This window comes from Tenrec ecaudatus, chromosome 6 (genome assembly GCF_050624435.1).
Source record: "Tenrec ecaudatus isolate mTenEca1 chromosome 6, mTenEca1.hap1, whole genome shotgun sequence".
In the NCBI taxonomy this organism is placed as follows: Eukaryota; Metazoa; Chordata; class Mammalia; order Afrosoricida; family Tenrecidae; genus Tenrec; species Tenrec ecaudatus.
In genome coordinates this window covers 154,070,848-154,096,405 of record NC_134535.1, presented here as the reverse complement: position 1 = coordinate 154,096,405, position 25,558 = coordinate 154,070,848, and the positions used below count along the sequence as shown (strand labels likewise).

The 25,558-nt window shown below is 42.2% G+C and overlaps 1 protein-coding gene and 1 pseudogene across 1 annotated transcript in view; both read left to right on the top strand.

Moving 5' to 3' along the window:
- CELF2 (CUGBP Elav-like family member 2) overlaps nucleotides 1-25,558 on the top strand; it is a 635,027-nt gene that overhangs the window by 124,613 nt on the left and 484,856 nt on the right. Inside the window, exon 2 of the mRNA XM_075552397.1 lies at nucleotides 8,494-8,529. The gene's annotated coding sequence lies outside the window, so the exon portion shown is untranslated. The remainder of the gene's footprint in view (nucleotides 1-8,493; nucleotides 8,530-25,558) is intronic.
- Nucleotides 6,940-7,080, top strand: LOC142451946 (U1 spliceosomal RNA; annotated as a pseudogene).

Sequence of the window (25,558 nt, the reverse complement as noted above, 5' to 3'; positions counted from 1 at the left end):
ACCATAACACCTTTTCTCACCCAGCAACCAAGTTTCTCTCTAGTCCTCAGTCTCTCGGCCATGTTGTCTCTTGGCATCTGTCTCTGTTCCTTTGCCTCACAGTCTCATACTCTCAGTGCTGCCCCTCTTGCTCTCTCCCATAGTTTCTGCTCCATAGTCTCTGTTGCCTCTGGTCTTGGCCTCACTACTTCAACCAGAGATCTAGAATGAGCTGTGGGCTTTCTCTCTCTGCTCCTACTTTCAGTCTGGCTTATCTTTATAACCAGGGGATGGATGTTACCTAACACGGATCAATCCCTTCTATGAGTGTCACACACATCTTATTTGCATGGTCCCACCCAATTATTTGGTACGAGTTACAGAGACATGAGTTGAAGAACAATATAAAAATGTCATTCAAACCCACACACACACACACATTTTCGTATTTTAACCATGTGAGTGAAAACTAAGGAGAGGGATTAAAAAGGAATAAACAAATGAAGAATCAAAACAAAAAGTGGTGAGAAATTTTTAGAAAAAAAACATGTTTTCTTTTTCAGAGAAGATATTTTGATTTCCTAGAACTAAACCTTCAGTATAGATTACACGACAGAAGGGGGTGTGCGGGGGGAGGGGGAATCCTCACAACCGGACCAATCAACAACACCATAATAAACAGAGAAAAAAATTGAAGTTGTCAAGGATTTAATTTCACCTGCATCCACCATCAATGCCCGTGGAAGCAGCAACCAAGAACTTGAGCAACGTACTACCTTAAATTAGTTCACAGCAAAAGACCTCTGCAGTGTTAAAGGACAAAGTGGTCATTAAGATGAACGGGATCCAATTGATGACATTTTCAGTCACCTCATTTGCATGTAAAAACTGGACACTAAATAAAGAAGTCAAAAAATTTTGATACCTTTGAATTCGGGTGTTGGAAAAATATTGAATGTATTATGAACAGCCAAAGGAACAAGCAACTCCATCTTAAGAGTACAGCCAAAATACTCACTAGGAGCAAGAATGGCAAGACGTTGTCTCACATCGGTTGGGCATCTGATCTGGAAGTGCCAGTCCCTGGAAAAGGCATCGTGCTTGGTAGAGAGGCATTGGAAATGAGGAAGACTCTCCAGCAGCTGAATTGTCATGATGACTGCAAAAGTGGCTAGAGCAGAAGACAGTTTGTAAGCACGGCACAGGACTTCTCTGGAGATTTCCATTAGTTGTATGCAGGGTTGCTATGAATCAGAAATGATTGGATGGCATCCGACAACAACAATGAAGAAAAATCATATAAGAAAAAATGTTAACCGCCTTGAATTAGCCATTTGTAAGGATGCCTTTGAGCTATCTCCTAGTCTGTGTATTATTTGTATATAGATCCAACTTTAAACCCCCAATGTCCCCCAAGTTGGTGACACACAGACATACCAAAAAGAAGGGGGCAAATAGTCTTGACTCCAATGTTTCATTCTTAATTAAAATAAAAGAAGTCTCTCTCTACAACCAGACATTAAATCCTTTTTAGGGAAAACAGTAAACACAAAATGTTTTTCAGCATGTTTTTTGTTGTTGTTTTGTTTTCTTTTTAAGACTTTGTAATTTGGGGAAGAATCAATGGTCCCATTGGAGAGGAACATTTCAGGTCTTAAAAATACTTATCATGCCAATACACAATTAACATGGGGTCCATGCCCTCTTTGATAGTTAACTTATTAGCTAATTTTGGAAGCTAGCAAATGACACAGAAATAGCTGATATCTTCTTGCTTCCACACTTCCTAAAAAAAGAACTGTTCACATCGCTCAGGAATGAGGAAAGATAGGAAATGATGAGGCGGGGCAATATTTCAGACGGCTGATAGAAGCTGGCACCGCTCCATGCATTCTACACATTCTGGATTTTAACAACTTTTTAAATGTATGTATATTTTAAGGAAGACAAAATAGACTAAAAAACTGTGTAATACACATGGGTCCCTTGTCTGCTATATTCAAGCACTTGACTCTTCTGGTTTATATTTTTCTTTCTTCTTTTTAATCATTTTATTGGCTCACACAACTCTTATCACAATCCATATATACATTAAGTGTGTAAAGCACATTTGTACATTTGCTGCCCTCATCATTCTCAAAGCATTTGCTCTCCACTTAAGCCCTTGGCATCAGCTCCTCATTTTCCCCCCTCCCTCCCTGCTCCCCGCTCCCTCATGAACCGTAATAATTTATAAATTATTATTTTGTCATATCTTTTGCTGTCCGACATCTCCCTTCACCCACTTTTCTGCTATCCAGCACCCAGGAAGGAGGTTATAGGTAGATCCTTGTAATCGGTTCCCCATTTCCACCCCACCCTTTGGTTTATATTTTCCATCTTTGAATTTATAGCACAACTTTATAACACAGCTTCAGGGTTGCAGAACTCTTTCCTGCTTATTCACACGATCAACCATATCCAGCGATTCTAGGTCAAAGGGCAGAATTATTATACATCCTGATTGAGAAAAACCCCTAGACAGGAGTTGCCCAAGGATATCAACCCATCAGATGCACACACTTCCCATCATTTCTGGCTTACTCCTAAATCCTGAGGACTTTTTCCCTCTCATGGAACATGTAATTTCATTTTGTCATTTTTCCCATCATTGTTTTCAACTTAGAGAGTTCAGCTCTCTCCGTGAAATCAGATTATCCGAGTAATGATAACTGAGGAAATGAAATTAGCACAATTAAACTTAGACTGTTTCTATCACTGCAACAAGCACTTTCAAAAACAAATTTAAGAAACTGGAATTATCTGCAAGCAGAAAATGTTCAATGGCTCTGATACATTCATATTTACTGCATGCAAGTGTATGCCAAGTGCTTACTGAGTATTCACAGTTTTGAATAAGATGTGGTCAGAAAGATTTGTGATTCAAAGAGCTAGTTGTCCTTGGTGTCAAATGGGTAGAGGTCAAGGATGCTTCTGTACATCCTGCAACATACAGGGAAGCCCCCAGCAAAGAGAGTGTTACTGACCAAAAAGGCCAATGGAATGTTGATGCTGAGAAATGGTCTTCTTCTATGATTTGAGTGAATTAACTTTTAAAAACACCAATGCAAAAATCTAAAACCAGTTTGTCATGGGGTCAGTTCTGGCTTGTGGTGGCCCTGCATGTTTCAGAGTAGAACTGTCTTCTATAGGGTCTCAAGGGCTAGTGTTTTGGAAGCATATCTCAGAATTTCTTTGTTTTGTTTTTGTTTTTCCTTAACTAGCTATTGTGAATTATGTGGGGATTTATGTACCCGGTTGTAATTTTCGCATCCCACAATTTAAACAATTTATTGACCCTCTCCATGGAGTGCCTTATTTGTACTTCCTTTTTTGCCCATCTCCCTCCTATGGGATACCCTCTTTCCTCTTTAGGTGAAATGTTTTGATGTACACAAGTGTCTGGTTTTCAGGAGGCCCCAGTCATCTAGTTTGTCTTTTGCTGTTGGTGCCTTTCATTACATGTGATAGTGGGTTTATGCCATTCATTAGGGTCCCTAAATCTGTCTCCATGTTTCATTGATGATCTTTAGAGTCAACGGGTTCACATTTAGGTCTCTAATTCATCCTGAGTTTACTTTGTATATGGAGTGAAGTACAGATTCTGTTTCGATCTTCTGCAAATGGAAATCCGATTTTGCCAGACCATTTGCTGAGGAGACTCTCTCTTTCCCATTACTGTGTCCGGACCTTTGCCAGAACCCAGTTGTCTGTAGGAAGATGGGTTTATTTCCAGGTTCACCGCCCTCTTCCAATGGTGTAGCTATCTCTCATTCCAGCACCAAGCTCTTCTGACTGCTGTGGTTAGGTAGCAGATTTTGAGGTCACAAAGTAAGACACCTCCTAATTTACTCTTCTTTAGAAGTGCTTTGCTTATCCTATATCTCTTTTCTTTCCATGTAAAGTTGGTTATTTGTATTTCCATCTCTTTGAAGAAGGAGATTCAAGAATCTGAATTGGGACTACATTTTACATATAGATTGCTTTGGATAGAATTGACATTTTCACAATGTTAAACTTTCCTATCCAGGAACAAGGTGTCTTCTTTCACATAGGTAGGTCTCTTTTGGTTTCTTGTACTACTACTTTGTAGTTTTCTTTGTACAAGTCTTTTGTTTCTCTGGTTAGAGTAATTCATAAGTGTTTGATCTTTGGGTGGTTATTGTAAATGGCTTTATGTTCTCAATTCCCTTTTCAGATCCCTCTTTCTTAGTATACAGCATAGATTCCCATATTTGTTTGCCCCATTATCCACTTTTCAGGGGAAAAAATTACTCAGTACCCCCCTGGCAACTAAAAACATTTTTGTGCCTTTATCTCATAATCCAGCATAAACTGTAGTGCCTGCTTTGGCGGCCACCCTGGAGTGTTCCTGCGGTAGTGATGAGATCATCCTTCTCTGGTTCCCATTTTTCAGGAGAAATGCTTTCAGTTTCCCTTCAATGAGTAAAATATTGGCCATTGGTTTTTCGTATGTGCCTCTTTTTAGGCTGAGGAATTTTTTTTCTATTTATATTTTGTTGAGTATTTTTTATGAGGAATGGGTGTTGGCTTTTATCGAATGGCTTTTGTGTATCCATTGATATAATCGTGTAGGGTTTTTCTTCCTTTATTTTATTTACATGGTGGATTTGATTGATTGTTTTCCTGACGTCGAACCATCCTTGCATACCTCGATCCCAGATCTTATTTTATTTTTTTAATAAATCATTTTATTGGGGGATCATACAACTCTTATCACAATCTATACATACATACATTCTGTCAAGCACCTTTGTACATTTGTTGCCATCATTATTTTCAAAACATTTTCTTTCTACTTAAACCCTTAGTATCAGCTCCTCATTTTCCCCCTCCTTCCTTCCCCATCTCTCCCTCATGAACTCTTGATAATTTATAGATATTATTATTTTTTCATGTATTACATTTACCAATGTTTTCCTTTACCCACTTTTCTGTTATTCATCCCCCTGGGAGGGGCTTATTGATAGATCATTGTGATCAGTCCCCCCTTTCTCTTCCCACCTTCCCTTTACCCTCTTGGTATGGCTATTCTCAATATTGGTCCCAAGGGGGTTATCTGTCCTAGATTCCCTGTGTTTCCAGCTCTTACCTGTACCCGTGTACATGCTCTGGTCTATTTAGATTTGTAAGGTAGAATTGGAGTCATGATAGTGGGGATGGGGAGTGGGGAGGAAGCATTAAAGAACTAGAGGAAAGCTATATGTTCATCCGTGCTATACTGGACCCTGACCGGCCGGTCTTCTCCCTGAGACCCTTCTGTAAGGGGATGTCCAATTGCCTACAGAATGGCTTTGGGTCTCCACTCCACACAGCCTCTCCACCTCATTCTTAATGACATGATATTTTGTTCTGGGTATTTGATGCCTGATTCTTGATCCTATGGATACCCAGTGGGAAGGACTGCTGTGCTTCTTCCATATGGGCTTTGTTGCTTCTGGGGTAGATGGCTGCTTGTTTATCTTTAAGCCTTTTGGACCCCAGATGCTATATCTTATGATAGCCGGGCACCATCAGCTTTCTTTACCACATTTGCTTATGCACCCATTTTGTCTTCAGTGATCAATCATATCAGGAAGGTGAGCATCTCAGAGTACCAGATTATTAGAACAAAAGGTTCTTGTGCTGAGGGAGTATTTGATTAGAGGCCCAATGACCATCTTTCTTCTGAGACACCACCCTTTTAGTTTAGAGTCACCAAGTGCCTAAATGCTTATGCCCCCAGGGGATTTATAATATTAAAATACATGTAATCTGGAAAGTTAAAATAGTTAAACAAAATAAAGACCGTTCCTCCTACCAAAAGCAACAAAAGAATCGGAAAAGTTCAGTAATTATTCCTGACATATTGGAAAAATATTTACATAATATGAATATCTATGGATTTAAAGGATAACAGGATAAATAATAAACATTAAAAGATATTTCTGCTATGCTAGGTGCCATAAAGTAAAGGGAAAGGGAAGAAAGCTTCTTGGCTGAAGTGCCGATGATTACACAACCTGTTTGAGAAAAATAAAAGAGAAGAAGGGACTAAGTTCTTAGGAGTCCTTGAGTGGCTCCAGTAGTTAAGCACTCAGCCATTAACCAAAAGGTTGGTGGCTTCAACCTCCCCAGAGACAGTTTAGAAGACCCACTTGGTAATTTGCCTCAAAAAGATCACAGCCTTGAACACCCCACGAGAGCAGTTCTACTCTGCTCATAGGGGACCCCGGAGTCAGAAGTGACTCAACTGCCGCTGGGAACAATGACAACGACAGATTCTGAGAATACATGAATGAGTGCATGGAAAATAGCAGCGAGACCAGCGGTGTCAGTGGTGGTTTTGATGGAGGAATGAACCCATTTAACAGTTGTTTCAGCTTTGTTTATTTAAGTGACTGGGGGATACACATGGATGGAGCCTCTGGTGAGTCTTCTCTGGACCAAGGGTGGGAACAGCCTTGCTATGCTGCCGAGGGCATTGGAAAGTGTATTGTCGCAGATACAGTCAAATGCAGCAGATACACCGTATCGTTAGATTTCCCTTTGGACCCATTTTAAATTAGTTCTTGTTTGTAATGCTTTTTGCTTTCTTTACCATTGAGGGTTTTCTCTGTTTTACTTTGTTATTGTTGTTAGTTTTGCTGTTGTTGTTTTCTTTTGTTCTATGTGTTTTTCTGTGCATGAAATCCAGGATAGGTAAATCTATAAAGACTGTAACTGGATTAGTGGTACTTAGGAGTTTGGAATGGGAGGTTGGAGGTAAACGGGGAGCTAAAAAATGAGTACAAGAAAGAATAAAATGTTTAAATTGATTGTGGTGATGTTTATACAACTCATCTTGAGAGAATCGAACAATTGAATTGTATGATATCTGGATTGTGTGCCAATAAAACTGTTTTTTAAAAATTTAATTTCATACTTACCTGGCAGGGGAGAAACCATGGCGAGGCTCACTCATTGCACTCCAGATGTGCTGACCCCTGCAATTTCCCCAAATGTGGGAAACTATACCGCATAGTTTGTGGTAGTGGGGGACTGCATTCACACTCTCCCATGATAAAAAAAATTAAATTTTTAGCAATAAAAACGAAGGGTTTATTTTATCATATTCTTTAGTTACTTAAGGAACAGCATTTCTGTGGTGACCTAAGTCTAGCAATCATTCATTTTTTTTAAGTAAGAATGCTTTAGGGGAACTGGCCTTGTCCGAAAGGGCTTAGTTACTGTAATCAGGTAAAGGGAGCGTATTCTAGAATGTAGGAGTGTTCGTGGGAAAGAAAGATCTTTATGTAATTGACAAGACAAATAAGGAAATTTTAGCTTAAAGCTGATTTCATTGACCCAGGGTTAACATATTAGCTTTAAGAGATTCAAAGAATACCTCATACGGTCTATCACATTTGGTTTCTGTATATGAATATTGTTATTTTCTCCACATGGGGTGTTCATATCTTAATGAGGTCTTCATATCATTATACTTAAAAGGGTTATATGGCCCTTAGAAGCTTATGCACCACTGTTCCCAAGAATTACATCTCTAATCCCTCAGTCTAAATTGAACCTTCTTCCACCTTAAAATATCATACCACATAGCCTCCTTTACCTCTCCCCACTGCTTGCTCCCCATTCTCCAAGAACTCATGTCTAATTGAAAGACGAAATATTGCAATTCAGAAAATGTGGCCTCAAGTTAGTTTTGAAATTTGTCTCGGGTCGTGTTGATTAATATGCCATAGACCATTTAATTAGTGACTTTTCTTTTGAGCCAGTGAATTATCACATCATCTGCCTTCAAGAATTCTGAGCGTTAGGGCAGTATGCCAAATACATGAAAAAACAGCAATTTCCTATGAAAGAATTGGATTTTAAGGTGTACATGCTCCTCCATACACTTTAGCTGACAGAGCCCATCAACACCAAAAAGCAACCTCAAAAGAATATGCCACTCAATGCTTCTTGGAAAGAGAATCTAGGTAGGATGCTTCATTGGCAAAGATAAAATGTTTTGAAAGTGATCATAGCAACAATGTACAAATGTGCTTGACACAATGGATGAATGGATGGATTCTGATAAGAGTTGTGGGAGTCCCCTATAAAATGATTTTTTAAAAGACAAAAGATCTAAAAGTGATTTGGGATTATTTTTTCTCCTCTTTTCCTTTTGTATGTTGAATATTTAAAAGTTGTCAATGTAGGTTAGACTCAGTTATATCCATCCACCAGGACGAGGGGGCAGATATGTTGCACGTGTATAAAATTTAATTGGAAAATAGCCATCCAAGTGCTTATGGGACTAAAACAGAAACATGATTAGTCATTTTAAAATGTCTGAACAGCTGCATATCCAGTATCTTCTTTTCACATATGATTCAATGCCTTGGTGCATTCTATTATGCAAATTAGTATTAAATAAATTTCAAATCATTTACCTAAAGGAGCTAATCCTAATCTCTTTTTGCCCCCACACAGAGAGACTGCCACAGAGTTATCTGGAAGTCTACCAAGGTGAGTAAGCTGAGTCTGCTGATTCTGTCAATGGCTCCTCACCGGCACTGTCGGACGCGTGCTTGGCCACTTGAAGAGGTGTCTTCAGTTTCTCTTGTTCTTGTCAGATTTTAAGATCTCATCTTTCACTGTGTCAATGTGAAAAAGAAATGTGCGTGCTTTACACGTGGTGATGTAACTGCCACATAATGAGGCCAATGCTCAAAGATGAAACTATTGGCGTCCTCTTGAAGGTACATCAGGCAGTATTCAGACATGTGTGTACGGGCTCTGTCTCCATGGTACTCACAAAGTACAGCGCTTCTTTTATTACATTCACAGGCGTTGGGCAATCTAAAGGCATACTAAAAGTTTTTTTCTGTTTCTTTGTTTTTTTGCTTGAGAGGATCCATTCTTGTGGTGATGCTGAAGAATGTGTAGATTTATGGGGAGAATCCCGATCGTCTCCCAAGGAATTTTGAATTTGGGGATATCAATACGTGTACATTATAAAATTTCTGTTGTGGTTCTTGTTGAAATAACTGCCCAGGAGTCTCTAGATGGCATAAGAGGTTAAGTGTTCCACGGCTAAGCCAAAGGTCGGCAGTGTGAGCTCACTTTGAGACACAGAGAAGGCAGGGAAGTCTACTCCCAGAAGCCCCCAGCTTTCAAACCCCGGGGCACAGTTCTACACAGCTCACGCGAAGACTCCGTGAGTCAGAATTGACTTGACGACAACAGCAACATTATCCTCCTGGAAAAAAATAAAATCAGTGCTACATACACTGGATATTAAATATGATTAAAAGCAGGCAGAGTATAGGCACGGCCATCAAGAAGGATCTTTGTTGATTGACAATGTAAGGAACACTGTCCTTTAACAACGTGGGGGGGGGGAGAAGAAAGGAAGGAAGGAAGAGATGCTAATTGTTTTAAAAGACACAATACCGTGTCTCACATACGGCACCAACTATTATGCTTTTAGTCATAGGAGGTGCGCAAGGATTGCTTGTGATTGAATTAATATGTCCTAGGGCGTTGCCTGGGAACTGATGAAAATGGAAATCCAGACTAGGATAGAGGGGAGCGAACAGGACGTGAGAATGAACAGCACTTGGGAACGCGGGGAAGTACATATCGTACCATCTGCTGTGGCAGATAAGCACATTTGGTTGCTTTTCTTCTTTTTTTTTTTTTTTGAGAGAAAAGAAAACCTTTGCTTATAGACTCATGGTTCATATTGCCAAAAACCTGTTTACTGTGATCCAAATATTTAAATTACTCTATGTCTTAGTCCTTTGGATGACATCCCAAAGACGCATTGTAACTGTGCGCAGGTCTCCAGAGCTACACTTGTCCCTGTGTCCCGACTTCTACATCCCCAGTGCGTTTGTCAGTGTGCTTTACCTCCGGAAAAAAGCCCACCCCAAACAACTGAGCCTCCCACCATGTGTGGGGCGGGGGAGGGACACGGGGGCAGAGAAAGAGAGAATGCGGTGCCCATATTTGCGGGGAAGAATTTAATCCTGACATCGTGGAAGGAGGCATGACTTCCAAACTTTTGTAGAATGGCTAAGGAACGGACCACCTACTCATTGCCAGATGAGATGCACACTGTACTGCAAGCACGCATGAGAATCTCTCAGCTGTCTGAGAAGTTTGGGGTGGCATCCTGAATTCTCTTGAGTAGCATTATGCTGTGAAGGCGAAACAGCAGTTTATGAATTCCCTGAGAACATTCTTCCGTTGTACTTGGTTTATTCCTCCAGGGAGAGTCCTATTTTTCTTGAGTCGGGTGGGAAGCATTTTGGTAACAAGCCTATTTTTTTTTAATTCTCTCATGCATTCTGTCATTCTCGTGTTGAATTGTGTTGAAGATCCACAAGATGCCCACGATTCTATTCTGAACTGTAACTCTCAGTCGTTGTGACGCATGGCGAGAAGGGTGTGAGAAAGATTATGTCAGTTATTTCTCAATTCTTCTTCTCTCAGAACCTGAAGAAGTCTTCTGATTTTCTCCAAGGGGAATTCTGAGACCTAGCCACTGACAAGAGTTTCCCTTCCTGACATTAACATCAAATATAATACTCGAGGGTGATAACTATGCTCCAGGTGTCTGGAAGAGTTCTCCCATCCGCTAGCATTTGTTGGTGTGTTTGTACAATCGTGCAGAATTCCATGGCTGCTTCCGTGTTCAGCCCTTCTCCAATTTCTTCAGGCTGTCAGGGGAAAGTGCCAATGAGCCCTGCAGTGTCTCATTGCTATTTAGAACCAGGCACCTGGAGCTCTTTCTGTTTGTTTGCTGCCTAATGATTAGTGGAACATGACGCAGGGTTTTTCTTGTTTATCTTCTTAGTCATAAAAGGGTGCTTACACTCTGGCATCTAGCAAAAATGAAAGGCGGCACTGCAGGGGACTGCAAACTGGTGATCCACAGCTGAGAAGGAAGACAGTGGTGCTTTATAGCAGTTTGATGATTGGGGTTTCATTGCCTTTGGACCATCTAGAACTGTGTCGAAAGGCCGTATACAAATAATGCACAAGGGTTGGAGTATATCAACTCTAATTGCCTTACATGGCATTCATTTCAACCAGCTGGCCACCGGTTGATAATATTCTGCAAACATATACAAATCATGCACCCATGGCTTGTGTCTCGGTTGTTAAAAATGCTTTGAAGTTGAAATGAGATATGAGCCCAGAGTGCTTGAACAAGCACCAGGTTTGTTTTTCTATCACTAATGACAACCTCAATATGATTTTGAATTCTTCCCATTGCTGAAATTCAAGCCTAGGAACAGTATGTCACCAGGAAGGGGGAAAATGAGAATGTAAGAGTGTGTGCATTAAGCATGATAATTATGTGGTAAGTATGAAAACCAGTGATCTTGTCAGAACTCAAACAAATCTTTAAATTGGCTACATGTACGACTTATGTGGTCCTCTTTATCTCGACGTATCCTGCGAAGGGAAGGCACGGCTCTTGTCCTTGAACTATGAAAAATGATCCCTCCCACTTCTGCAGATGACTCTCGCATTTTATCTTCCTTGTTGCAAAGGACAATTTCGCCACCTGCACAGTTTTTCCCATTCAGGTCTGTCTTCCAAGCTTTCTCTGTGTGCGAGTGTTTATGGTCTAGCGTGTTTGGTTTAGATAGGTATGTTTTCGTTCGATCATGGGGGAACCCTAATTGTTCTCATGGAACGGAGGCATGAAATGAGTTACTATAGGATGTGGGGGGGGTTAATATAATTGCACAAACCCAATAGCTGCTCCTTGAGAGAAAGGCTGGGCTCTTTGTTCCTGTAACCATCCATAGGCTTCAATTCCCTGCACAGGGTTGCTGAGTGGGAAGGGCATCAGCGGCAGTGGGTCAGTGGGTTTGGTTACAGAGACATCTTTTGGACAGGCCACCTGGAAGCATCTGTCCCTGGGGAAGGGCATCATGTTTGGGAAAGGAGAGAGTCCGTGAAAAAGAGGCGGAGCTTCAAGAGATGGATGGACACAGTGGCTGTGACACTGGACTAACTGTGGCAGTGGCACAGGACGGGGCCCTTTTTGCTATTCACAGGCCTGCGGTAAGTTCGACGGACTTGACAAGACCCAACAACAACAATCTGTAAATAAAACTTTATTCAAAAAGGTTTTCTCCCGATGGTGGGATATGAGCCACTGTGTTATTTTAAAGTATAGAATATTCTACTTCTTGTTGACATTGTATTATATTTGTCAACACAGAATAACAGGATGGAAAAGGCAGGGCCTTAATACACTTTCACATACGTATCTTAACTATTGCAATAGAAATTCATGAGCTGCTTCTTTTAGCACGGCATTCATAAGTGAGGCGGCTCGTTGAGGAGGGTGAAATACCAGTAAATGAGCCTTACAAAAATGCAGTATATAAATCGGGATGTCATCTCTTACTAGGTTTTCATATACACCCGTGGAGGTAGATGCCAACAGTTGAAGTAAGATGATGCAGGAAAGCCTTCGGGTTTTCACCTGTGTTTTCTGCAATTTGATCTCTTTTTCTTCTATGGCTTATTTGAGGGGCCTAAGTATTCTGAATAAGGCCTACTGGTCGTGTCGTGAGTTCCAAGTTGGGCTACGAACCAGCAGGTCAGCTGTTCAAAACCACCATCCACTTCTCAGGGGAAAGAGGAGGCTTTCTACTCCTTTAAAAATGTACAGTCTCTGAAACCGACAGGAGCAGTTCTTCTCTGTCCTGCAGAGTGGCTGTGAGTTGGAAGTGACTTGATGGGCGTGAGGTTCCACACAGGAGGAATGTGTGGCCACTGAGGTTGGGACACACAGAGAGATCCTGGGACCACGGGAAGACCATGCCTGAGCTCTCTCCGAAGCGGCAGAGGTCACTGAGACCACATGCACCTGCGACTGTGGCTTGGAGACTCCAAGATGCAGCACCCAGGCAATGCGTACCTCTCTCCTCATCTGGCCTGAGTTTATGGGTCTGCGAGACAGAGCAACGGTGGGCTGACGAAGCCTGTCCCACAGAAGCCAAAGCCAAGGGACCATGTGGCTAAGAAGTGGCGAACCACAGACCAGTGATTGCATCCTTACTAGTTCCTGGTCCTGACTGGTGTTGATGTCCCGCTGAAGCTCCCTAATCATGAATGTTGTCTGTGGGTTTTCTGTGGCCCTTGCAATGAATGGTAGAACCAAACATTCAAAGGAGATTTTGCTCTGCGTGACCCTGCCGGACTGAAGTTCCCATAGGATCCCATGGCATCTCCACATGTTCCACTCCCCAGTGCCTTCCGGTCTCACATGAACTGCAAGACTAAACATAAAGGGCAAGGGCACCGGCCAAAGAGGATGATTTCCATATCAATCATGACTCAGTGTCCTGCTTCTAGTGCGTGACCAGGTTGTAACTAGCTCTCCGTTCACAATTGCAGCGGGCAAGCTGTAATCGTTCTTCCTCCCCACCTGACCCTTTGAAAATGCCTCTCCCCATCCATTGCCTGTGACTAAATTCTGCACCACACTGCAGTCTCACCTTGAATCTGTCTCTCAGATTGGACCCATTTAAAAGACATGGTACTGTCCTTTTATCAGGGCAACCCAGAGTGTGCCGAACATGGAGTACTTGACTACTAGCTGCAGTCTCACCTTGAATCTGTCTCTCAGATTGGACCCATTTAAAAGACATGGTACTGTCCTTTTATCAGGGCAACCCAGAGTGTGCCGAACATGGAGTACTTGACTACTAGCTGAGAAGCTGGCAGTTCGCACCCACCCAGAGGCCCCTCGAAAGGCAGATATGGCTATCTGCTTGAAAAGGTTTGTAGCCTCGACAACCTTACGGACCCGTCAATGGGCTCAGCCTGAAGAGGTACGAGTCAACAGCCACTATCAACAGGTGACATCAGGCTGGAACGTGCATGTGAGTTTGCAGTTACCATTTGAGAGTATTTCGTCCCTGCTATCCTCAGATTCCTGGGGGTCCCATTCATCACATGGAGGCCTGGCCACACGCAATGAAGAGGAAGACCGTTTCTCTCCGTGTGTGTCTCTTTTAGAGATGAGTCTCTCGGCTGTGCCTTAGCCATGACTCAAAACACTCAAGTTCACTGCCATACAGTCAATGCTAACTCAGAGCAACCCTACAGGACAGGGGAGAACTGCCCCCTGTGATTTTTGGAGGCTGTAACTCCTTACAGGAGTAGATAGCCTCATCTTTCTGCTCATGGAGCAGCTGGTGGTTTGGCACTGCTGACCTTGAGGATCGCAGCCCTCTGCCAGACCCACTCTGATCATTTCACACTTTCTACTAGGACAGTCTGCAAACAGGGAAGGGGATGGGGGGGCTGGGTGAGGGAGATATAAAATAAGTATACAATGGTAAGTCCATAAATATAGCTATAAATCATAGAAATTTTTATTAAACAAAAATTTAAAAATGTGAAGCTATTGTTTCTTAACCACTCATCCAATTAGGTCTGTATACTCCTGAGGGTAATGTTCCCATCTTTATAACTCTTTGAGAAAATTCTTCATTTGGGGTATATACCCAGTCCACTGGTAGTTTGGGCAAGTTCAAAGAACTCAAACTGTGATCCTTTCAGCTTTTCTTTGAGTTTGGGACTCAAAGTCAAGATCAGAGTTGTAGGGTAGAAGAGGAAAGGGATTTCCAAAAAAAATTTCAAAGAAAGCTCTTGCTATCCTCAAAAAATTAGCAGTTACATTGTCATATTGGAAAAAATTACCTAGTGCAACTTTGTTGACGTTTTTCTCACCAAGACAGTTTTGAATTTTCTTCAAATGATATCATAATAAGCCCCCACAATCATCTTATGTCCCCTGAGAAAATCTATAGAGAGAATCCCTTTAGAATGAACCCCCATTTCCATCCACCGCCACTACCCCAAAAAGAAAGATAAAACAATTAGTGTAACTCCCCAAGCTGGTCTCTCTGCCTGGAATGTATGTGACCAAGCACATCCCCTCAAAAGCAACATGGTCACTGGGCCGTTGTTATGAAGGCCCCATAGCCAGACTAAGATTGTGTGTTATTGAGAGACCTTGCCTGCATCGCCCATACTGATGATAGAGATGTGTTTAAACACGCTGTGTTCTGAATAAACCAGTGTACAAACTGGAGCCCTTGTAGCAATACTTGGTGACACACTCTTTTTTTAAAAAAATCATTTTTTGGGGGTTCGTACAACTTTTATCACAATATATACATAGATCAATTGTGTCAAGCACATTATTACATTTGTTGCCATCATCATTCTCAAAACATTTGCTTTCTACTTGAGCCCTTGGGATCAGCTCCTCATTATTCCTGTCCCTCCCTGCTTCCCCCTCCCCCATGACACTTGATAATTTATAAATTATTATTATTATATCATATCTTATACCATCAATGTCACCCTTTACCCACGTCTCCGCTGTCCATCCCCCAGGGAGGAGGTTATATGTAGATCCTGTAATCTGTCCCCCTCCTCTCCCTCACCTTCCCTTTGCCCTCCCGGTATCGCCACTCTCACCACTGGTCCTGAGGGGCTCATCTGTCCTGGGTTCCCTGGTAACACACTCTTACAATGAATGGCATATGCCACAGTAAGGGACTCTCTTCTCTCTCTCCCCCTCACTTCTTTCCGCAGAGTACTGCACTTAAATGTCTGGCTTTTCTACACCACACTCCGGATTTTCTCCTCTCTCACTGGTCATTCAGTCTCAGGATTCCTTCCTGTTGCTCCCCTACTTGAGCCCCTGGGCATTGGCATACCCTAGAATTCTCCTTGAGCATTTTCGTCCTTCCTCTGAGGTGAGAATTCAGAAAGATTTAAACCAACCACCTGGTTTTAAAGATTAACTTTATATGGGTAGTTCCCGTTTGTATATCTTGATCCTAGACTCCTCCTTCGAGCTTCAGATCTGAATATCCAGCTGTGAATTGTACATTCCCATATGCAAGTGTCGTCTGAAGCTTCATCTAGCCCAAACAGAACTGCTGAGCCCAATCACCGTGCATGCGACGCTCAACCAAGGAATCTATGAGCATGTGTAACCTTGCTTACCTACCTGCTTAGCAGGTCAGGAAAGCCTGCTGTTTCAACCACCCGTCAGGAAAACCTGCTGTTTCAACCTCCAAAGTGCCTCTTTCATTTGTCCACTGTGTTCGTCTGGGGACTTTAGAGAAACGAATCTACAGAAACACATGTGTAAGACAGAGTTTTATATAAAGGTTAAGTGCACCTCAAGATAACCTCCCAACCCAGTGCTACCCAAGCCCACAAGTCCAACATTAACCCATATATCTGACACCAATCCACAAAGTCCTCCTCCATCTCACAAAACACACACTATGACACCGAATGCAGGAGGCAAACCGAGTCAGTGAACATGTAAGCATCTCAATGCTGGCGGGGGTCTCCACAGGGCTGCTCCAGCACTCAGGGCTGCATCGGGGTAGGTCCATGCAGCTTTCTCCTTGGGGATGTCTTGCAGGAAGTCAGCCTTGCCAGCTGAAGCAGGGAAATGGCTAAGGCAGTTGCTCCCTGGTCCAACCATCAAAAAGCAAGAGACCCGAGAACTAGAAAGGCAAGGCTCACTGAGCCAATTATCCCTCAGTTCTTCAATTAACCCACATGTGTTTATCAGTCAGGTTGGTACAATAAACTAACTACTTCAGTCCACTTTGCCCATCTTCTTGCCAAACCACCATAAACTCTCAACTGCACTATTAAAATGGTCTCCCTACTTCCTCTTTTGCAACTTATCCCCCCTCAAAGCAGCCAAAGTGATCCTCAAAAGTTATCATACAGTTTTTTATTTTGCTTCATTTAGAATTTTGCTCCCTTCCCCTCACCCCTAAATCAGTGCCTCTCTTGCCAGTCTCCCTCATTTCGAAGAGGGCCTGGAACAGGGCTGGCAACCAACAGGTCTTTGTAAAATGCCTTGGAGCAGGGGTGGGGGTGGGGTGGCGCAGGGTCCCATTTTAAAGTTAAGGAAACTGAGGTCTGGTCTCCAAGGTTTCTACCTGCTCATCCTTCTACTTGGAAGTCCTTGTTGTTTCCTTTTTATTTTTCTCTCCGTGCGCAAATTAACTCCCGATCATTCTTGTAGGCTATCATCAGCAGACTACAGTCTATAAGCCCTCTCTGTGTCTATGCGTTTTAATCAAAGTACAACTCTATTTATGCATTTTTATCAAAATACAACTCTATCCATTCATGTATTGTCTATGCCCATTTATTGTGCTACAACACGGAGTGAAGCAGGTCTGGCAGCAACTCCGTGACCTGCAAAGATTTGCAATTGACCTCTGCTCTAGGACCATCTTAGATGCCGTTTCTTCTTTAAGTCTTCTCTGCCCTTCAAGGTTTTTTGTTTTTTGTTTTGCTTTTCCTGAGAGTTCATCAAGCCCTCATCCAACCATTTGTGTCATCTAATAATGTGATTTAATAGAAGGCTTTGGTACCATCTCAATGAAATAGGAAATACACTGAAATCCCACCATTATTTATGGTTTATCCCCAATGCCTACCTGTGCTTAGGACATAGCACCAAGTCACTGCTATCAAGTCTATTACACCTCATAATGAACCAATAGGACAGAGTAGAATTTCTCCCGAGGATAGCTGAGGCAATAAATCTTACAAGAGCACACAGCCTCAGCTATCTCACACAGAGCTACTAGTAGATTTGAACCCTTGGCCTTCCATAACCCACTATGCCTCCGGGGCTCCTTGGGGACATAATAAATCTTTGCAAATATGTTTAACTCTCTGGATGAATAGACCATTGAATTAAGAATTGTTTTAATCAAGGAATAAATGTTTAAATCGGGGCATAGGGAGCAGGAAGACAACCATTTTCTAAAGAGCCAGTAGTAGACCAGATCCCTGGTTTCTGCCTTATGTCCCCCCTTCCTACTCTTTCCACCCTACTAGTAGGCATACCTCATTTTATTCTGCCCCACAGATATAATGTTTTGTTGTTTTGTTGTTTTGTTTTGTTTCAATAAATTCAAGGTTCGTGAACCCTTCCTGGAACAAGTCTGCTGGTGCCTATTTTTTTCAACAGGAAATGCTCTGTTGGCAATGTTTGGTCACATTTTGGTAATTCTTGCAATCTTTCAAACTTTTTCATAATTCTAGTGCACATTTACTAGATGACAGGATAGTGTCACATAGATGGTGCATGCACTGGGAAAGGGAAAATGTGCTTGCTTTCCTTTAGTGTGATGTTTGCTTTATTGGCATGTCTGGGAACCAAACCTGCACTATCTCCATGGTATCTCCTTTCTCTGGCACCCGGAAAAATTAGCCTGATGGACTTGAACTTCACTAGCCCCACGGTGGTGGTTATTAACACGAGTACAGCGTACTGGCTGTCCTGTGCATGTTAGCACAAGGGCATGCGGAGACGGGGCTTTGGGCTCATGCCTACTGGGTTTGAATCTGTGCCTGCCATTTCTGAAGTGTGTGAGCACGAGCCAATTTTTGAAGTTCTCTGTCTCGGTTTTGCATTTGTGAACTTGGAAAAGTTACAGTGGTCATTTCACAGGGTCACTGTGAAGCAATCGTCAGCCTCCGGGGTTTAGCTCAGTGCCTGGCACAGAGCAGGAGGCAAGGGGCGGTAGCTGTTTTTCTGGTTCTTTCAAAGATAGCTTTATGCTAATGATTGTCACCGCTACTTGCGTAGCTTCTCTATCCAGGGGAAGACACCGCGCGATGTGATCAAAAGCAGGTTAGCGAAGCAGTCTGGCACAGGTCTTCTGGAGACAAACGCCAGCCTATGTCAACGTTCACTTTGAACACTTGCGAGGCCTGTGTCCTTACATGCATTTCTGGCCCTCGCTGTACTTTATGTTCTCCCTCTGTACAACGGGGCCAGTAATCGGACCATTATTCCGAAAAGTAGGGGAAGTGCCACTTGTACTTTATTTAAGACCATGTTGATTTGATTATAAGCAAATGAAAGCTGCATGGAGAGGAAACTCTGAGGTGAAGCATGAAGCCTCAGGTCATTTCTATCGTATGTACTCGAGTATAAGCCGACCCCAATATCAGCTGAGGCACCCAATTTTACTCAAAAACTGCATCAAAACTGTGCTGATGACAAGGATCTACATATGACCCCCCTCCCTGCGTGACAGACAGCAGAAAAGTGGGTGAACGGAGATGTCAGACAGTGTAAGACCTGACAAAATAATAATAAATTATCAAGGGTTCATGAGGGAGGTGAATCGGGGAGAGAGGGGAAAAATGAGGAGTTGATAACAAGGTCTCAAGTAGAAAGAAAATGTTTTGAGAATGATGAGGGCAATAAATGTACAAATGTGCTTGACACGATGGATGTATGGATGGATTGTGACAAGAGTTGTATAAGCCCACAATAAAATGTTTTTTTAAATTGTACTGTAAAGCTCAGCTTATACACGAGGATATACAATATATACTTGATTTCAGATACAAATTACTCATTGGCTGGATTTTTGTTTTGCTATGAATGATTATTGGGGCATTCAAACAAATTGTTCTAAATAGTAAATACAAAATTCCCTCAGGCCCTGCTAGAAGACATGAAAATAACCATTACCCAAACAAAGTATATTTGCAAATACTGCCCATTCTTCCTGGGCTCCAATATCCTGAACATAGTTTTTATTAATTCTACAAATTACCTAAATGAAAACATTTCATTCTCCATACATGTATATGAGTCCATAGTGATGAAATTAAATTACACTTTGTTTATAATATAGCGCTCTGACGCATAATAGACTATCAAAGGAGCGATCTTTACAAGGCAAGCTTTAGAATATTGTTAAGTTACTCACTGCATGACCTATTTAGACTGCTTAGATTCTTCTTGTTGTAGACTGCATAATTAAATTTTAAATGGAACATGATGAAGAAATTATACTGGTGATCCCCAGAGATTTCAATACCCTATTTGGCATTTTATAAGAGTATAGCAAAGGCATACTTTAAAATTTAATAAAGGCCTGCCCTAATTTTTCCCCTTTCAGATTTTCCTTATCTTCTCTGTAATTCAACGCTGTTATATTTTCCACAAGTGTTACCTGCAATAAACGATCAAAATAAGAATTCTTAAAAGCCCATTTATCCCAATTTCAGAATTCCATTATTTGCACATGAGAGCTTTTGTGTAGCAGTTTAAGATAAAAACCTGACACTTTCTGAATTTGTCACCGTGGAGAATTGGAGCTTTCTTCATTCTGTTTGTGGAAGCATTCATATCTTCAGATTTTATAGAGCAAAGGGGGTAGAAAACGGTTTCTGTGGAAGATGTAATTTTGCAATTAGAATTTCTTATTTGCTGTATATAGTTGCACTTCTTTAAGAGGATTAAATGGAAAACACACAGGCACGCACACATGCACATGCGCTGCTCAGATATAGTCATCAAGAAGAAGAACTGATGCTGAATAAAAGAAAATCACTGCCTTGAGTATCCTGAGCAATTTCGGGCTCTTGGGTAAAAGATTCTGTCTCATAGCCTCCTGGTACTCATTTTCTTTCATTTATAAAGGGACCATGCCAAGATTAAACTATATGGACTTTCTCATATTTACTTAATAACACGTTGACTCATAAACATACATATGTTGGAAGAAAAAGTCCCTGGAAGAGATTCCAGTTTTGCTCTCCATTAAGTGTTGACAATAAAACCTAGATGGGAAAGTTTACTCTCCCTAGGCCAGGTGCCTTCCGTTAACATGGTGGTTCTCAACCTGTGGGTCGCGACCCCTTTGGGGGTTGAAAGACCCATTCACAGGGGTCACCTATACCATCAGAAAACACAAATATTTCACAATATATAATTACATACCATTTGTGGTTAATCTCTCTGCTTCCATTATGTTTAATCATGTTCAATTTGTAACAATGAAAATACGTCCTGCATATCAGATATTTACATTATGATTCATTACAGTAGCAAAATTACAGTTATGAAGTAGCAATGAAAATAATTTTATGGCTGGGGGTCCCCACTGCAGGAGAACCTGTATTAAAGGCGCTCGGCATTAGGAAGGTTGAGAACCACTGGGTTAGCACCTTCTTTTAAATTTTCCAGTATGATGGTTGAAATGTGCATGCCCCTAAGAGGACGTAACTGAATGTAATTTATTATTGTGTATAGACAGATGTCCCTTAAACCCTGTAAATCTACCTTCTCTTCTTCTCACTGACTTCGAATCACAATAATTTCCTTTTGGGTCCAAACTACTTGAACATCTTACGTTGTTGTTTTCATTTTCCAAATCCACAATATTAAACTCATGAAACAGTCCATGTTTAAATGAAATTGAGGCAGTGACCCAAGCCAACCAAGGAAATTCATTTAGTCATTGAGTCTCCTGGTCCATCGTCCCTGTCCATCCAAAAGGGTCACTCGTGACTGAATGGTTACGCATGCAAATTTGGGCTTAATCAGAATCAAATCAATGGTACCGAACATCTACAACATCAATCGCCCTATAAATTGTTAAACGATGCAAAATATTTAAATTCAACTGCTAACCAAAGAGCTGGTGGTGCAAACGCACCAGGCACTCTCTGTGTGGTCTGCTTCCTTAAAGATTTACAGCCTTAAAGCCTCTCTCAGATGGGGTTGTTTGGAGTTGGAATGGACTCAGCGCAAGTAAGCCACAAGTGTTCATGTTACTTCCCCTACTTGTCATGCCTTAAAGTACCAGGGACGGTCAGAAGACCAAACAAACCTGGCTTGGAAGAAGTATGGTCAGGATGCTCCTTAGAGGCAACGATGGCAAGACTTTATCTCACATGCTTTGGACACGTCATCAGAAGACACTGGTCCTTGGAAAAGGACATCCTGCTAGGTAAAGTAGAGAGGCACAGAAAAAGACCCTGGACAAGATGCATTGACACCGTGGCTGTAACAATTAGCTCAAACATCAGAACAAAGGTGAGGAGGGTGTAGGACAGGGGACCTCAGACTAGGGCCCATGGGCCACATGTGAGTTTCCAAGGCCATAACTTTTTATGGAAGTAGGAAACCCTGTCTTTCTCCCAAAGAGCAGTCCCTGTTTTCAAACTCATGACCCTGTGTCTACCGGCCCAATGTGTAACCATTGTGCCACCAGAGCTCCTTATATATACGTGTATATGTATACATATATATACATCTATAGTTTTAAAACGATTCAGGTGCTTCTTGGCATCATGAATGTTATAATGATGAAAGAAAGAAACATTAAAGTGAATGCATTACTATTAGTAATATTACTATTATAACTGGTTGCATCATTGAGCAACTGGGGACAAGGAAATTTATGAGTTCTATGGCACAGTCGACGTTGAGCAAATCATCATAGAAGTTGGGTTCTCTGAAGTAGAATGCACCATCAGGAACGGAGGAAGGCTTATTAACAACCTGCAGTTTGCAGTTGGCACAAACTTGCTTGCTGAAAGGGAGGAGGACTTAACGCACTTGCTGATGACGATCAAGGATCTCAGCCTTTGTTGTGGATTACAACTCAATGTAAATGTCAAGCAAACTAAAATACACACAACTGGGCCAAGAGGTAACATCATGATAAATGGAAAACGAATGAATCAGTCAAAGATTGGATTCAATCCACAATCAATTCTCATGGAAGCAACAGTCAAGAGCTCCAACAATGTTTGCATGGGGTAAATCTGCTGCTCAGACCTCTTGAAAGAGTTGAAAAGCAAGAACGTTACTTTGAGGATTCGCTTGTACCTGTCCCAAGCCAGGATATTTTCAGTTTCCTCCTGTGCTTGAGAAAGCCGCACTCTGAATAAGGAAGACCAAGGGAGAATTAGTGTGTTTGCATATTGGTGCTTGAGTGGAACATTAAAACCACCATGGACTACCAAAAGAACAAACACATCTGGCTTGGAAGAAGTAGAGCCAGAAGATCCTTGCGAGGCAAGGGTGATGAGACTTTGTCTAGTATCCTGTGGGCATGCTGTCCGGAGAGACCAGTCCCTGGAGAAGGACATCTTGCTTAGTAAAGTAGACGGGCAGCACAGACGAGAAGTCTTGACACAACAGATTGGCACAGCAGCTATAGCAATGGACTCAAACAAACAGTTGTGAGGATGGCGCAGGACTGAGCAGTGTTTCCTTCTGTTGTGCACAAGGTCGCTATGAGCTGGGTGTTATGCATACAGTCGCCATGAGCTGGGTGTTGTGCATAAGGTCGCTATGAGCTGGGTGTTGTGCATAAGGTCGCTATACGTTGTAAGCAATTCAGTGGCACCTGACAGCAACAGCATGGCACAGTGATTAAAGCACTGGTTGATAGCAAAAGGCCAGCACTTTAAAGCCGCCAGTCACTCCACAGGAAGGAGTTGTGGATGTTTCCTGTCAAGCTGTGCAGCCTTGGCATCTCTGTAAGACAGTTCTACTCTGCCCAATCACCTTGCCATGAGTTGGATTAAACTCGATGGTAGTGAGGTTTTTGTTTATGGCGGATACAAGAAGACCCCAAGACCCCGGATTCAAGAAGACACCACAAGAGTGATGAAGACAGTTACAATGCTCAACTGCTAACCAAGAGAGCGAAGTGTGAGTCTACCAGGGCACCTCAGAAGAGGATCCTGGAGATCTACTTTTGGAAACAATCCACCATTTAAACCCAGTAGCACACCCTTTTACCCTGACACACCTGGCCATTGGTACTGATACAGAGCATACAAGGCTGCTTTTCTGGAACGAAAATAAAAGCTGTAGGAGAATGTCTGTCCTTTTTATTACCCCAGTGCCTAGCAAAATGTCTGTCACATGATAAGGCACACTGAAATTCTATTTAATTAAAGGAGAGCATGCTGGATAAAGTGCAAAATGAAGGCCCTCGACAAGGACTGGCACAGTAGCTGCAGCGATGGGCTCAGACAAAGGAACAGTTGTGGGGACCAGGCAGTGCCTTACTCTGTTGTGCATCAGGTCACTGTGACTCAGAATCGAGCTGATGGCACCTGACAACAACAACGTCAATTGACCTGTGAATTGTCTAAACAATGCAAACTATTTAACTTCAGAGGAGAGACAGGACTCGATGGGGTATGGCATCTTAACACAAAGTATTATTATGGAGCATGTATTTTAGAAAGTGAAAGGATTGATTACACAAAAGATTGGAGAAGACAAATCGGTATTACTTGCTTAAACATTGGCAACAAAGGAGAGAACCGTCTAAATGTTTCTCAAGTTTCTGTCTGGGAATGTAGCGGGATCTATCACCAGAGGGAGGGTGGGGACGTGGAGCCAGGACCTACTACACAGGAAGGGCTTGTTTGAAGCGCGGGGCTGGGCAGCGGATCGTTTGATCCTGAGTTAGAGTAAAGGTCAGATGAAAATGTCTGGTGCAGGGGTCCGTTGGGAATCTTGAATTTGAGGTTTATGCACTTTGTAATGAAGTACCTTGGGAGCTGTTTGCATCGAGGGCCGAGTTGGAGCCACTTTGTAGACACAAGAATGACCTGCAGTCGCCTTTCTTAGGGCTAGCCCTTGCCAAATTAGACACAATGCAAATTTGATAGAGATGCCTGGAGGACGAAGAATGTTGATCGGAGATAAATGGAATGCTCTGGGGACTTCTAATTCGTTCTGGCAATGTTTCGAAAGAAAGGGAAAAGATAAAGGACTTCTCTGAGGTGACTTACCTACTGACGTGCTTCTTCGGCTCTGAAGGTCCACTGCCATCTGACTTACTGTGGAGACAGGGCACGTTACATGGGTTCAACTGGCAACAGAATTGTGCACTCCGCATGTTCTCGGTTGTCCTTTCTCATCTTGGCCTGGGTCTTCTTGGCTCATTCCAGTAGGTCTGGAGTTTCAACTTTTCTGGGCTCTTGCCTGAAACTCTGGCAGCTGATAGCGTTCAATTGAGAAAGCCCTGGCCAAGTTCAACTTCCATGATGCAAGACTTTCCCTTCCATACCACAGGGAATTGAAACCCAAGAAGAATGCTTGTGTTTTAACTGCCCATTTTGTAACTTCGTCCTAGTTTTGCTTACATATTATAAATTAAAATTTCTTTTAAGGGGGAAGAGATTCATTTATAAGAGCTTCGGAACAACTTTATGCATGAGGTGGGGTCGCAACCCATAGGTTGAGAACCGCCTGAAAGCTTATCTGTAGATGTGTAATTGCTTGCTAAGGTGTGTGACCATTTCAACCTCACACAGGAAAACTTGCAAGGTTGGAAAAGTTACTCTTTTGTTTTTAACTGGCGGGCAATATTCCTTTATCAATAAACAGTGAGCCCTTGGGAAAGGCAATGGAGATTGAGTAGCAACATGAAGTCACGTGGTCATCAGGCATTCTCATACCTGAGGACGGAGTCGATACTTCACTATGGCTTCTTACTCTTCCTTTTTCTCACTGGATCCTCTCCTTCCCCTGATAGACATGATGGTTTAGCTGACTTTGCAAGCTAGAATAAAGCAATCATGCCATTGGAGAGGAAGAAAGGCTTGCTGTCAACAGAATGATATTCAGACTTGAACCTAAGAATTATCCAAGAGAAGATTGCAGTCGGCACACAAATCT